Source organism: Adiantum capillus-veneris, chromosome 11 (assembly GCF_014529385.1).
Source record: "Adiantum capillus-veneris isolate H3 chromosome 11, ASM1452938v2, whole genome shotgun sequence".
In the NCBI taxonomy this organism is placed as follows: Eukaryota; Viridiplantae; Streptophyta; class Polypodiopsida; order Polypodiales; family Pteridaceae; genus Adiantum; species Adiantum capillus-veneris.
In genome coordinates this window covers 92522094-92538631 of record NC_140941.1, presented here as the reverse complement: position 1 = coordinate 92538631, position 16538 = coordinate 92522094, and positions in this window count along the sequence as shown.

Below are 16538 nucleotides of genomic sequence, written 5' to 3'. Positions count from 1 at the left end.
GAACTTGGTGTTATTCCTGTTGCATGAACTAACTTTGACATTCTCTTAGGTGCCATTTTCTGTAAAAATAACAACATATATTGTGTCAAGATGGATATTAGATTGGTTATATAGTATTATACATACTAGAAATATATTATAGGTTTTCCTCTATTGTAAAGAGAGATCCTATGGCTCCCGGGCCAGAGGGCTTCCATGGTGCACAATAGAGTGCTCTTTAGTAGGATGTGAGATCCTTTGGACTTAGGGCCATAAGGTTCCAATGTATAAGGTCAAGGGCCATAGGTTGTTTCCCTCTATTCCAGTGAGAGATTCTATGGGCCTATGGCCAGAGGGTGCCAATGCATAAGCTCAATGGACATAGGTTTCTCTCTATTGCAAATAGAGATCCTATGGTCCTAGGGCCATTAGGATACTATGGAATGGCCTTAATGCTCATTGAGAGCTTCTACATTGACCCCTAGGCCATCCTCTACCCTTAAGGCCATGGGTTCCTCTCTAGTATGATGTGAGATCCTATGGCCTTAGGGCCATAGGGTACCAATGTATAACCTCAAGGGCCCCAAGGCTCTTTGAGAGCTTCTACATTGACACATGTGCCCTTTAGTATGATGTGAGATCCTATGGGCTTAGGGCCGTAGGTTGTGTCCATCTATTCTAGTGAGAGATCATGTGGACCTAGGGCCACAGAGTGCCAATGCATAAGAAAATAGAGATTCTATGGTCCTAGGGCCATAGGGCTACCATAGTGCATATGTTGGCGCCCTTGAATGGCCCATTGAGAGCTTCTACATTGACCCCTAGTCCATCCTCTGGCCTTAAGTCCATACATTCCTCTCTCTTCTTATGTGAGAACCTATGGCCTTAGGACCATAGGATACCAATGTATAAGCTCAAGGGCCCAATGGAGCTTTGAGAGTTTCTACATTGACACATGGCCCACCCTATGGCCCTAGGGCCATAGAGTGACCTTTAGTATGATGTGAGATCTTATGGACTTCGGGCCATAAGGTGTCAATGTATAAGGTCAAGGGCCGTAGATTGTTTCCCTCTATTCTAGTGAGAGATCCTATGGACCTAGGGCAATAGGGTGCCAATGTATAAGCTCAAGGACCATAGATTTCTCTCTATTCCAAATAGATATTCTATGGTTCTAGGTCCATAGGGCTACCATAGTGCATATGTTGGTGCCCTTGATTGGCCCAAATGCTTGAGATATTTTACATTGACCCTAGGCCAGTATCTACCCTTAAGTCCATGGGTTCCTCTCTAGTATGATGTGAGACCCTATGGCCTTAGGGAAATAGGGTAATAATGTAGAAGCTGAAGGGACCAAAGGATCTTTGACAGCTTCTACATTGACACCTAATCCACTCTTTAGCCCTAGGGCCATAGAGCGGCCTTTAGTATGATATGAGATCCTATGGAATTAGGGCCATAGGTTGTGTCCCTCTATTCCGGTGAGAGATCCTATGAGCCTAGGTCCAGATAGTGCCAATGCATAAGCTCAAGGACCATAGATTTATGTCTATTGAAAATAGAGATCCTATGGTCCTAGGGCCATAGGGCTACCATAGTGCATATGTTGGTAACCTTGAACGGCCCATTGAGAGCTTCTACATTGACCCCTAGGCCATCCTTTAGCCTTAAGGCGGTAGGTTCCTCTCTATTATGATGTGAGACCCTATGGCCTTAGTGCCATAGGGTACCAATGTATAAGCTAAAGGGCCCAAAGGCTCTTTGTGAGCTTCTACATTGACACCTAGTCCACCCTACTAGGGCCATAGAGAGCCCTTTAGTATGATATGAGACTCACTAGAACTAGGGCCATAGGTTGTGTCCCTCTATTCCAGTGAGAGATCCTATGGACCTAGGGCCATAGAGTGCCAATGCATAAGCTCAAGGACCATATGTTTCTCTCTATTGCAAATAGAGATCCTACGGTCCTAGGGACACATAGTGCCAATGCATAAGCTCAAGGGCCATATGTTGCTACCATAGTGCATATGTTTGTGCCCTTGAATGGCCCAAATGCTCTTTGATAGCTTCCACATTGACCCCTGGGCCATCTTCTAGCCTTAAGGCCATAGGTTCCTCTCTATTATGATGTGATCTCCATAGGGTACCAATGTATAATCTCAAGGGACCAAAGAATCTTTGAGAGCTTCTACATTGACACATAGTTCACCCTATGGTCCTTAAGTATGATGTTAGATACTATGAACTTAGGGCCATACGGTGTCAATGTATAGGGTAAAGGAAAATAGGTTATTTTCCTCTATTCTAGTGAGAGATGCTATGGACCTAGGGCCACAGGGTGCCAATGCATAAGCTCAAGGACCATAGGTTTCTCTCTATTGCAAATAGAGATCCTTTGGTCCTAGGGCTATAGGGCTAATGTAGTGGATATTTTGGTGCCCTTGAATGGCCCAAATTCTCTTTGATAACTTCTACATTGACCCCTAGGCCATCGTCTACCCTTAAGGTCATGGGTTCCTCTCTATTATGATGTGAGATCCTATGGCCTTAGGGTCATAGGTTACCAATGTATAAGCTGAAGGGACCAAAGTTTCTTTGTGAGCTTCTACATTGACTCCTTGTCCACCCTTTGGTCCTAGTGCCATAGAGTCCCCTTTAGTATATGATGTGAGATCTTATGGACTTAGGACCATAGATTGTGTCCTTCTATTCTGGTGAAAGATACTATGGACATAGGTCCATAGGATGTCAAGGAAAAAGCTAAATCTCCATAGGTTTCTCTCTATTGCAAATAGAGATCCTATGGTCCTAGGGCCATAGGGCTATTGTAGTGTATATGTTGGTGCCCTTGAATGGCCCAAATGATCTTTGAGAGATTTTACATTGACAACTAGGCCATCCTCTACCCTTAAGGCCATGGGTTCATCTCTAGTATAATGTGAGACCCTATGGCCTTATGGCCATAGAGTACCAATGTATAAGCTAAAGGGTCCAAAGGCTCTTTGGGAGCTTCTACATTGACACCTAGTCCACGCTTTGGCCTTAGGGATAAAGAGAGCCCTTTAGTATGATGTGATATCCTATGGAATTAGGGCCATAGGTTGTGTCCCTCTATTCCAATGAGAGATCTTATGGACCTAGGGCCAGAGGGTGCCAATGCATAAGCTCAAGGGACATAAGTTGCTCTCTATTGCAAATAGAGATCCTATGGTCCTAGGGCCACAAGGTACCAATGCATAAGCTCAAGGGAAATATGTTACTCTCTATTGCAAATAGAGATCCTATGGTCCTAGGGCTATAGGGCTACCATAGTGCATATGTTTCTGCCCTTGAATGGCCCAAATGCTCTTTGAGAGCTTCTACATTGACCCCTAGGCCATCTTCTAGCCTTAAGGACATAGGTTTCTCTCTATTATGATGTGAGCTCCATAGGGTACCAATGTATAAGCTCAAGGGACTAGAGACTCTTTGAGAGCTTCTACATTGACACATAGTCCACCCTATGGACCTTTAGTATGATGTGAGATCCTATGGACTTAGGGCCATAAGGTGTCAATGTATAAGCTCAAGTGAGAGATGACTCAAATGACCTCATTTTGATCGCATCTTAATTCACTTCTAATTAAGTTCTAATTAGATTAAAGTCATCCTCATAGTAAAACAACTTACACCATCTTAAAATATAATATAAAATGATTATAAATCAGCTATTCACACTCTCATTTTGCAATTTTGCAGACAAGAAACTTTTGTGGTTTTCCTAGCTTATTTTACTCTCAAAAGAATGTTAAATTTTAAACACAATCTATGGAATATATGTCCCTATTTTATATGACCCCTATGCATATCTTCTTCCATAAATTTGGTCTAGAATCAACACACTATGAGCTATGAACGTCAACAAGATAGCTGGGCCAAAGGTGAAATTTTTTGAAATAAAAAGTCTTGAAGTGAATTAAAATAACCACTTTATGGCTTAAAGGCCACAGGGTGTCATGTGATATTTTCTAAGATCTGTCCATGAGAGCCAAGTGATTTGCACACATGGGGTGGTTTAAGTGCCCCACTCGAAATTCCATGTTAGTACCCTATGATCCTAAGGCCGTAGGGTAGCCCAAATGATCTTGGATGTATTATGTGTCCTTCCAGAGATTCTATGTTGTCAACCTATGGCCCTAAGGCCATAGAATATCCCAAATGCTTATGTGCCCTTCTAGAGATTCTATGTCATCACCCTATGTCCCTAATGTTGTAGGGTAGCCTAAATGATTTTGGCGGATCCTATGGACCTATGGACATAGGGTGGCACATCTACAAAAAAATCTATGATCCTCAAGTCATAAGGTGTTCTAACCAAACCTCTAGCTTTATTTGACTCATAAATAATTTATAATTTATAATAAACATCAAGTGATCACTTAAATTTGAAATATTACATAAGATATATTATGACCACATATATATGTAGGTTACTACTTGCCACAATATGTCCATATTGTATCATAAACTTAAGTCCAAATCATCTATTATGAAAAAACTTAAATTCACAAGTTCACATTTTTCAAAGAAAATAAATTGAGAAAAAGAACTAACTAAATATCAATGTTTTGAACATCATGGGTGGATTTGACATGGGAAAAATACATAAAATAATAAAAATAACAATTTAAACATCAATGATGTAATATCATGGGTGGCTAGCTTAATCCGTTTCCTGTAGAATTTCTAGAATGGCATCAGTATTTGCATCCAATGGTTCTTCAATTTCTTCATCCTTTGACTCCTCGACATTGACTTTCTCTGTGGTATCCACACCTGCCCACCTTCTAAGATAAAGGTCTTCATCCACTATGGAATGGTAAAGAGATTCCAACTACTTCATTAAATCACTAGTACAGAAAATTGATATCACCTTTCTCTATTGTTGTAGTGCCTCTTTAGTCCCATAGCCTAATGAGAAGATATCTATTATCATCTTCTTTGACACAGAAGCACTTGATTGCACGACGCACAAAAAAATCTTTGGGCGTGATCACAACATCATAATCCTCATCATTTGATGCAGAGAGTATGCATTGGATTCAACAACAATGACTCTTTAATAGTAGAGTAGTTGGTGTATTGCTCTCCTTGACTGAAGAATGCCTAAACCCTAAAAACCACTTCCTGAAGAGAACATGTTTGGACGGTCTCTAATGCCATTAAGACGCGCAAAGGTAGAACATGCATTTACCTCTATTCTAATGAGATCCTATGGCCCTTGGTCCATAAGGCTACCATGGTTCCCATGTGGGTGCCCTTGAATGAGATAAATGCTCCTTCAAAGCTTTTGCATTGACACCCTATGTCCACCTTTTGGTCCTAGGTCCATAGATTGCCCTCTATTTAGATGAGAGATCATATGACCCTACCGCCATAGGGTGACAATGTATAAGCTTAAGGGAAATAGGTTTCCCTCTATTGTAATGAGATATCTTACGGTCTAAAGACCATAGGGTCCCATGGTGCCAATGTAAGTGCCCTTGAAGGGCCTAGATGCTGTTTGAGAGCCTCTACATTCACACCTAGGTCACCCTTTGACCCTAGAGCCATATGCTTCCCTCTAGTGTAATAAGTGATCATATGGCCCTAGGGCCATAGGGTTCCAATGTCCTATGATCCTAGGGTCTATTGTAATGAAAGCTCCTTTGTCCCTCGGGCCATAGGGTGCCAATGTAAAAGCTCAAGGGCCATAGATTGTCTTGTATTGTAATGAGATCCTTGGATCAAGATCCATAGGACTACCATGGTGCCTTTTTCATTGGCGCTCTATGGCCATGCTACCTATACATGCTCCCTTTAGTGCTCTTGTGGAATTTTTCTTAAGGTGCCTTGCTAGAGTCTCTTACTTGATACCCTATGGCCCTTAGGGCATAGGGTGTGTTCATGATAGCTATGAAATTTTAATAAATTTTTATTTTATATATATTAAGTAAGGTATTACTTCTCACCCTTTCCCACTCTTTTATTCTCCTTTCAATACTCTATCGTCTCACCATGTACTTGTCCTCCCTTTCACATGCTATTATCTCACCCCGTACTCATCCTCTTACAACATCGCACTCTACCCAACATCCTACAACATCATACTCTAGTCGTACTACTACGTTGTTGCCCTCTATCCATTACAGGTATTCCATAAACACAAAGCTTGTTTTTCTCTTTTTTGTTTTTGTTTTAGAGTTTTTTTTTTTTTTTTTGAGGTTTAGAGAGAAGTGGAATTGATTAGGACTTAACTAGAAAATAATTAGAGTTATCTGTTTTTTTTGTTGTGGGCGTTAGAGAGAGGGCTTTAGAGAGAGGTTAAATTGTTTAGAATGTAATTAGAGAAAAATTAGGGTTTTTTGTTTTGGGATTTAGAGAGAGGTTAAACTGCTTAGAATGTAAGTAGAGCATAATTAGAATGTAATTACTGTTGGGTTATAAAGCCCAATGTGGTCGCCCAGGTAAGTGGGCGGGCCGCCAAGTATGTACACATATTCTTTTGTTAAAACCTAATAAGAACTCACTATGCTCTACACATTACAGTAGAGCGATTTCACCATATCGTCGTGCTCTTCTTCTCGCACTCTCTCTTGCGTCGCACTTCCGCTCGTACTCCCTCAACTGGTATCAGAGCTCAGATCGAGGCTTGGGGCAGCATTTGCGGGTAGCCAGAGTCACCTACTCAGATTGGAGTGAGATTCGACAAGCGAAACACGGCCCCAAATCCTGTGGGAGAGCCCGAAAGGCTTGGTGTTCTCAGAATTTCATTCTGAGGTCATCTCGGCCACCGTTCGGCTTCGACAAAGCTCTGCGCAAGCCATTTTAGAGTACGTGGTCTTGGCGGGTGCAGATCCGACCCTGCAAATTTGGGGTTTTGGCCTACGACTGTAGGTGCTGAGGATATCGACGCTCCTCGAGTGCTGATTTGTGGATGTCTACACATCGAAGGACGGCTCACAGTTCTTGGAGGCGTGTCACATACAACACGGGCACATCTACACACAGACTATAGGCGGCATCCACTAGTTCATCAGGTTGATATTGGTTCAGAGGTCAGTTTACAGGGGAAACTCTGCTGAATTTTTCCCGAGAAAGTAAACTACTGTGAAGCGTAGCTATGGCTAGATCACAGGACACTGCTCTTTACAATATCAAGAAGCTGGATGGAACCAACTTCCCATTGTGGAAGAAGCGGATTTGGCACGTGTTGGTACAAAAGAAGCAGATAAAACCTATAAAGCTCAAGGGGATAAAACCAAAAGATATGGACAAAGATGAATGGAGCGAAATGGATGAATTGACACTTTCTACCATTATGCTGACTTTGGCAGAAAGTGTTTACTTCAATGTAGCAGACAAGATGTCGGCTTATGAAGCATGGACAAAGCTGAGTGATCTTTATGAGAAGCAGAGTGCAGCTTCACAGGTAGACTGGCTTAAGAAGCTTGTTGACTTGAAGATGAAAGAAGGCACACCTATGTCCAATCATCTGAATGAATTCAACACCATCTACAGTCATTTGTCAGCTCAAGGTGTCAAGTTTGATGAACCTGTTAGAGCTATGTTCCTGTTGATCACAATTGGGACACTTTTCGCACAGCTTTGAGTAATTCTGCACCTCCAGATGGTTTGACCATAGCAGGTGTAGAAGGCAGTCTGCTTACTGAAGAAACCAACAGAAAGACAATGGACAAAGGCAAAGGAACAGCCTTAGTTGTCAAGGGAAGGACCAAAGAAAAGGACAAAGGTGGAAAGAGGAATCAGTCTCATAGCAAGTCCGGCAGTGCTAAAGTCAAGAGTGACATAGAATGCTACCATTGTGGCAAGAAGGATCACATGAAAAGAGACTGCAGAGAATGGAAAGTAGAAAAAGAAAAAGAGAAAGCTGAAGACCATGGTGAGAAGAACAAGTCCTCAGTGAAGATTCAAGAAATAAATGTGACAAACATTGTTGCCGAGGATGACAGTCTAGTGTCAGGAGACATCTACTTCTTGAAGAATACAATGGACTCAGCTCTTCTTACAACATCTGATGGAAATGCATTCAGTGACTCGATTATAGACTCAGGGGCATCACTTCATGTGTCTCCAAACAAGGAGTGGTTTACCTCTTATGTGACCACTAAAGATCATGTTCGGCTAGGCAATGGGCAGACATGTGAGATCTTAGGTGTTGGAGATGTTCAATTGAAGTTTCAGAATGGCTCTTCTTTCACGCTGAAGAATGTGAGACCTGTTCCCGCAATTACAAAGAGCTTGATCAGCACAGGTTTACTTGATGATGCTGGCTACGTGACCACTTTTGGACATAACATGTGGAAGATATCGAAGGGTTCTATGACAGTAGAACATGGAGTAAAGTCTGGAGGACAGGACTTTACATGATTTATGTATCAAATGTCTCTAAAAATGTAATCAATGTAACCGAGCAGCCGAACGTTTCTTTGTGGCATAGCCGGTTAGGACATATGTCCAAGAAGGGAATGGAAATCTTGTCTCGTTCTGGTTATTTGCCTGGCTTGTCATTTAATGATTTTGAATTCTATGAACATTGTATGTATGGTAAGAAAACACAGCAACCACATAAGCATAGAAGCAGTAGAAGAGATACACAGTTGGCACTTGTTCATAGTGATTTGTGTGGACCTATGCCTAACCTATCTCTAGGGGGATCTTCTTACTTTATGACATTTATAGATGATTACTCGAGGAAAGTATGGGTAGGATGAAGCGTTTAGTGTTTTCAAAACGTTTGTGACACTTGTGGAGAATCAGAGTGGCAAGAAGCTTAAATGCTTACGCACTGACAATGGTGGAGAGTAAAAGTTTCAAAGGCCTTACAATCCTCCTCAAAATGGTGTTGCTGAGAGGATGAATAGGACCATACAAGAGAAGGTTAGAAGTATGTTGTCTAATGCACAACTGCCAAATGGGTTTTGGGCTAAGCTGTATCAACAGCTGTTCATCTTATAAATATATCTCCTAGCAAGGTTTTGCAGAAGGATTCAATGGCAGAGATAGTATGGTCAGGCAAAATGCCCTCATACAAGCATCTCAAAGTCTTTGGTTGTGAGGCATATACTCATGTTCCAAAGGAATTTAGGAACAAACTTGAGCCAAAGAGTAGAAAGTGCATCTTTCTAGGCTATGGTAATTCTAGTGAGATGGGGTACAGACTTTGGGATCCCAAATCCAGAAAGGTTATCCGTAGCAATGATGTTCACTTTAATGAAGCCAAATATCATTCTAAACCAGAGAGGGTTGAGGATATTAGAAGAGTTGTATTCCAAGAAGATGGACCTGCACATGCAAGACAAAATGTCAGGGCTCAATAGGAGCAAGGACAAGATAGAGTGGAACCAAAGGTTGTGGTTGAGCCTCAGCCACCTATTTTGCATAAATTGGGACGGATATCACGACCTCCTGATCGGTTTGTTCCCTCTATGAACTATGTCATGTTGACTGATTGCAATGAGCCTTCATGTTACAAGGAAGCAGTGCAAATGAATGACGCCGGAAATTGGCAATTGGCCATGCAGTCAGAGATGACAGCTCTGCATAAAAACTAGACATGGAAGCTAGTTAAATTACCACAGGGCAAAAAGGCTCTACCTTGTAAATGTGTTTACAGGTATAAGATCACCGCTCATGATAGTCAGCCAAAGTACAAAGCAAGGCTTGTTGCCAAGGGCTTTAAGCAATAACAAGGCATTGACTTTTATGAAGTCTTCTCTTCTGTGGTCAAGATGACTACATTGAGATGCTTTCTTGCATTGGTTGCCATATTAGATTTGGTGTTGCACCAAATGGATGTCAAGACAACGTTCTTGCATGGTGATTTAGATGTGGAAATTTACATGCAGCAACCAGAAGGGTTTGTTGAGAAAGGCAAGGAAGATTTGGTATGCCAGTTGTTAAAGAGTCTTTATGGCTTAAAACAATCACCGAGGGCACGGTACCATAAGTTCCACAAGTTTATGCTTTCTCAAGGCTACAAACGTAGTGAGTTCGATCACTGTCTATATACAAAGAAGGCTAAGGATGGCAGTTGGCTGATCCTTATTTTGTATGTGGATGACATGTTGATTGCTGGCAAGCACTTGGAAGAAATTTCAGCTTTGAAGTCAAAGATGGCAAAATCGTTTGACATGAAAGACATGGGTAAGGCAAGTCATATACTTGGTATGCGCATTGAGAGAGATAGATCAAAGAAGTTGATTTGGTTATCTCAAACAGATTATATTGACAAGGTTTTGAAACGTTTCAATATGGAGAAGGGAAAGGCATTGAGTGCTCCATTGCCACCATATGTGAAACTTACAAACAATATTGTCCTGTGTCTGAGGAAGAACAAGCTGAAATGGATAAGATTCCATATGCGTCTGCAATGGGTAGTTTGATGTATGCAATGATTGCTACTCGCCCAGACATTGCATTTGCAGTGGGAGTAGTAAGTCGATACATGTCAAACCCAGGCAAGAAACATTGGGAGGCAGTGAAAGGAATATTGAGATACCTGAAAGCTACAAAGAGTATGCGTATATGTTATGGGAGGCAGGAGCTAAGTGTAAAGGGTTTTACAGAATCAGATTATGCAGGTGACTTAGACAACCGAAGGTCTACGTCAGGGTATGTCTTTACATTGGCTGGTGGAGCAGTATCATGGCGTTCTAGATTACAAGATTGTGTTACTCAATCTACTACAGAGGCTGAATATGTTGCAGCATCAGAGGCATGCAAAGAATCAATTTGGCTTAATCGACTAGTAACAGATTTGGGAATGAAAGAAGAGATGCCTGTGTTATATTGTGATAGTCAGAGTGCTATACAATTGGCTCGCAATCCAGTTTATCACTCAAAGACAAAGCATGTGGGTATCATTTCATTAGGGAAATGCTCGAGGATAAGCAACTTCAGCTTGTCAAAGTTCACACCATAGAAAATCCTGCTGATCTACTTACAAAAGGACTTCCCTCAGATCGCTTTGCGCATTTTCGCAAGCAGTTAGGTGTAGGGTAGTACATCACTTCTCTACATCTCTTGTATATTAGCTTGTATAGTAGCTTCTCTCACACTTAAAGTACCACATTGGACTTTAAGTGGGAGGTTTTTGGGGTATAAATCCCAATGTGGTCGCCCAGGTAAGTGGGCGGGCCGCCAGGTATGTACACATATTCTTTTGTTAAAACCTAATAAGAACTCACTATGCTCTACACATTACAGTAGAGCGAGTTCACCATATCTTCGTGCTCTTCTTCTCGCACTCTCTCTCGCGTCGCACTTCCGCTCGTACTCCTTCAATTACAGAATAATAAGAATGTAATTAGAGAAAAATAGGCTACAAATGTTACATGTGAGCAACCCTAAATTGGGTTCCTGAATGGCCGAGCTTGGTGAAGATCGGTGAAGGACGAAAAATCGGGGGAAAATCAGGGACATTCGAGAGATTTTTGTAGCAAATGGCGGACACAAGGACAAGGATCATGTGCAGCCAATGCAGGGGTGCAACGGCAACTGATTGCTATAGCAAAAGGTGAAATAAGAAGAAGAAGGGGCGGCGAAGGCGGCGGAGATGTGTGTTGGAGGTGTTGGCATTTTGAGGATGCAGTTCTGCAGGTCTGTGCAAAGTTCGCATTGGCATTGAAAGGACGACACCGGCAAGGAGATGGCGGATCTATGTGTGCAAGAAGTGGGAGAAGAAGGCGATGGCGGCTCTGTGTGTCAAAAATGCACGTTTCAGAGAGTGAGAGAAAGAGAAAGAGAAGAGAGGGAGGGAGAGTTCTAAGTTTAGGTTAAGATTACAAATTCGAATTTTGAATATAGGGGTTATTCACACACTTTAGGGCCCCTAAATCCAAGTATTTCCTCACAATAGGATGTAGGTCATCGGTTTTCCATAAAGTATTTTACTTTTTTTTAAAAGAAATCCGAGGGGCGATGCAGCCCCTTGACCCCGCTAGCAAAATTTGGGAGAAAACGCACATCACGAACTGCTATTTTTTTGTGTGCTATTGTGTTTAGAGGGTTCTAGAATGCATCTAGAAAATGTTTTGAAGGTATTTATTTTTTAACGCTATGAACTAAATGATACCCATGGTTTATTTTTGTATCTTGGGACCAAAACTCACATACTAAAAAAAAAGGTCCATATGTTGACAACGTCTATATCTTAACAACAACCATATCTTGACACTGCAAATGGAACAACACTCATGAAGCCAATTTTGACCCCGGACCCAAAATTTGCATAATGAAAAAATCACCAAAAATAGCCAAAATTGATAAATTTTACATCAAAAAATGTGCGCTACTTTTTTGTCTGATACTGATCATGGGGCTTGAAAATCCATTATAGCAAAGTTTTGGGGAGCCTTGATTTTTTTAAAAACAATGATCTTTTGGGTTTTACTTTAAATTTGAATGTGTAGAGTGAGGATGACTTCAATATAATTAGAGCTTAATTGGAAGTGAATTAAGATGCATCAAAATGTAATCACAGTGAGGATGACCTGAATCTAATTAGAGCTTAACTAAAAGTGAATTGAGATGCGATCAGAATGTAATTAAATAGTAACAACACCTATTGCTAGCACCCTATGGTCCCAAGGCCATAGGATGTGCATATACCTGACACAAAACACTTGTAGCTAGCACCCTATGGCCCTATGTACATATACCCGCCACACAACACCTATTGCTAGCACCCTATGAACCCAAGGCCATAGGATGTGCATATATATACCCACCACAAAACACCTGTAGCTAGCACCCTATGGAAGGATGTACATATACCTACCACACAACACCTATTGCTAGCACCCTATGGTCCAAAGGCCATAGGATGTACATATACCCGCCACAAAACATGTGTAGATAGCACCCTATGGCCCCATGTACATACGCCTACCACACAACACCTATTGCAAGCACCCTATGGTCCCAAGTCCATAGGATATACATATACTCACCACAAAACACCTGTAGCTACCCTATGGTAGGATGTACATATACCCACCACACAACACTTATTGCTAGCACCCTTTGGTCCCAAGGCCATAGGATGTACATATACCCGCCACAAAACACATGTAGCTAGCACCCTATGGTAGGATGTACATATGCCTGCCACACAACACCTATTTCTAGCACCCTATGGTCCCAAGGCCATAGGATGTACATATACCCGCCGCAAAACACCTGTAGCTAGCACCCTATGGCCCCAAGGCCATAGGATGTACACATACCGGTTACAAAACACCTATAGCAAGCACCCTATGGCTCCAAGGACATGGGATGTATACATACCCACAACAAAACACCTGTAGCGATCACCCTATGTCCCTGAGGCCATAGGATGTACACATACCACCACAACACATATGTAGCTAGCACCCTATGGGCTGAAGGCCATAGGATGTACATATACCCGCCACAAAACACCTGTACGAGCACCCTATGGCCCCAAGGCCATAGGGTGTACATCCTATGGCCCCAAGGCCATAGGATGTACACAATCCACCACAACACATATGTAGCTAGCACTCTATGGCCCCAAAAGGCCATAGGATGTACATATACCTGCCACAAAAAACCTATAGCAAGCACCCTATGGCCCCAAGGCCATAGGATGTACATATACCCACCACAAAATACCTGTAGTGAGCACCGTATGGCCCCAAGGCTATAGGATGTACACATACTCATTACAAATATCTACATACGACATCCTTTGGCCATAGGTTGTATGTATAGTCATCACAAAGCATCCACATCTAGTACCCTAATGCCATAAATCCATATGATATATACATATTCATCATCATGAAACGCCAAGATATAGCATCCTATGGCACTGGGGCCATATGATGTATACAAATTCATCACAAAATACATACATAGCGTCCTATGTCCCTAAGGCCATAGGATGTATCATGAAACACCTACCCTACGGCCCCAAGGCCATAGGATGTATATATACTCATCATGAAAACCATACACGTGTACTCACCGTGAGGTGACCTTGAATAGTCTATATGTACTCTTCATGAAACACCTAGAAAATTCAACCTATGGCCCTTAGGCTCTAAGCTCTTCCTTTGTGACGCTTCTTGGTCTTAAAGCTATCCTTCCATGCACCGACATAGACCTCTTTGGCTACGTGGATCTCTTCTCACAACTAGATGTAGAACCCTTTGTCCCTAGGGCCATAGAATGCACACGAGTTTCTTTGAGTTTCTTCTTCATCGGTGGCATAAACAACGTTAAATTACATGTAAATTTCTAGATACTTGTGCTTCTTTGTTTAACAAATATTTGTGTGAACCTTCTTGAAGGTATGGTTTTCAAAAATGGTAATAGAGTGTGCATGTTTGTAGCCACACAAAAGGTTTCCATTGGGAGTTTATGTGAATTAGACCCAAATGAATATTGTTTTGGCATGCTAATTGGGGAAGGCAATGTATCAATGTCAGTTGATTTGTGTTTTGAAAAAAAAGCACTCATTCCATTTCCAACAATGGATGCATTGACAGTGGGAGATTCTTTTCACAGTACTATGAAATGGAGTATAGGGTTCTTGCAAAATATAAATGAGATGCAGTACCAAGGGGTTCTTATCCATGATGCTGACAAACCAATGGGAGCATTGGAGGCACAATGTGATGGGATGAGCTACAGGGAGTTTTGGAAGGATAAGAGGGTTCAACAATGGGATGAAAAAAAAAAAATGTAGTAGCCGAAGGGGTTGTCATGTATGTATGTCCATTTGACAATATAAACTTTGGAAAGCAAGGTGAATATAACATCGGTATTGGTATTGAAACATCATATGTTAGTGAGGCTACTATTTTTTATGAATCCGATGTATGTAGCATTAATCTAGTATGTTGACCTATCAATAGAGTTGGGAGTACACGAATGTGGTGCGTGCACGGAGAGTGCAAAGGAAGGAGAGAGAGAGAGAGAGAGAGAGAGAGAGAGAGAGAGAGAGAGAGAGAGAGAGAGAGAGAGAGAGAGAGAGAGAGAGAGAGAGAGAGAGAGAGAGAGAGAGAGCAAGACACAGGGTGTGGGTGGAGCTCCCAAATCTCACTGTGTAAGCACAATGTGAGAATCTAAGTGAGAGCTCCTTATTCTTTGTATGTATAAAGAATAAGGAGATAAATGTGGGTGGCCAGACACTGGTCAGTAGACACGGGCAAAGCACGGTGAGGCACACCGCCTTTACCTAACATTCTCCCACTAAAGGCTATGTGCCAATAAGTGGCAAGAAGACTAGCCTACAACTAGTATATACAAGAGGTGAGAGAAAACGGCTCTCAACCTATGCCCACTGGCTCACTCCAAACACGCTCTAGTGTAGATGCAACATACATACCCCTAGGGCTAGAGACACGATGACACTCCTCATGTAGGTATTGAGTGATGATCTGCATGGCTCCACAATGCACAATGCCTGTGTTAGTCATTGCACGATTGGAAACTCCCATTGCAAATGCACCAACCACATAAGCAAGATCAGGTCTCGCGACCAAAAGGTCAGACATGAGTGTCATAATAACTAATATTTAATTCTCCTAAATATTTTCTCATGTTAAACTGATCATTTAATATGGGGAAGTGCAAGGGGAGAAAAAGCTAGAATATTGGTTAAGCTGGCAGACGGACCACAATAGGGATCCAAAGGACGAAAAATAGGGATCTAAAGGGGGGGCCATCTGCAAAAGAGCAAGGTGCAACAATGGGCTTAAAAGACCCTAAGGTTCAGCCCGTTAAGACTTCCAAAATGCTAAGGTTCCAAAATTCAAAGGTTGTGTCCAAAGGTCAAAAGCCTAGCAAAATTGGATGCTTTGTGTGTGCTCAAAAAGCCTTCATGCATCCCTACATAGGAGGGGGCGAGCCCTAGAAGTAGCAGATGAGAGATAAACAAACACACACACACACACTCACAAGCTCCTGTACACAAAGGGAATGAGGGACACATGTCAGCTCCCCAGCCCAAATGCCCACAAGGTGTACTCAAATCCTATTGGATGGCCATGGAGGTGGACCAATGAGAATTAGGCTAGAGTAAATCTAGTTTAATTAAATTAAAAACACTTCATAAAAGAACCAACAAGAATTAAGCTCTCTAGAAGACTATTGGACAGTCTCCCAAGGGATCCAATGAGCATTCAACAGCCCAATGGCTTGCTTGATTCCTATTGGCCAGGAGACAAAGGGGTCCAATGAGAGTTTAGTTGCATTAATTAATGACCTAAAGCTCTCACAAAAGGGGAAAGGGGGACACATGTCAGAAGGCTATCACTTATGCTGCTTAAATTTTATTGTCTAAGCCTAGCATGGGCCAATAGGGTGTGAGCATGAGAAAATAGCAAGAGGGGTCGACCAAGAGAGAGAGGGGGATGATTTTCTCAAGGCAATATTGCATACACACTCACAAAAGTCCATGTGTGGAGTAAGAAGACTCTCTCTCTCCTTCTCAAGCTTTAATGGAAAGCTAGTCACCTACTCCAAGCTTGTGAGAAGGGAGGCCTACA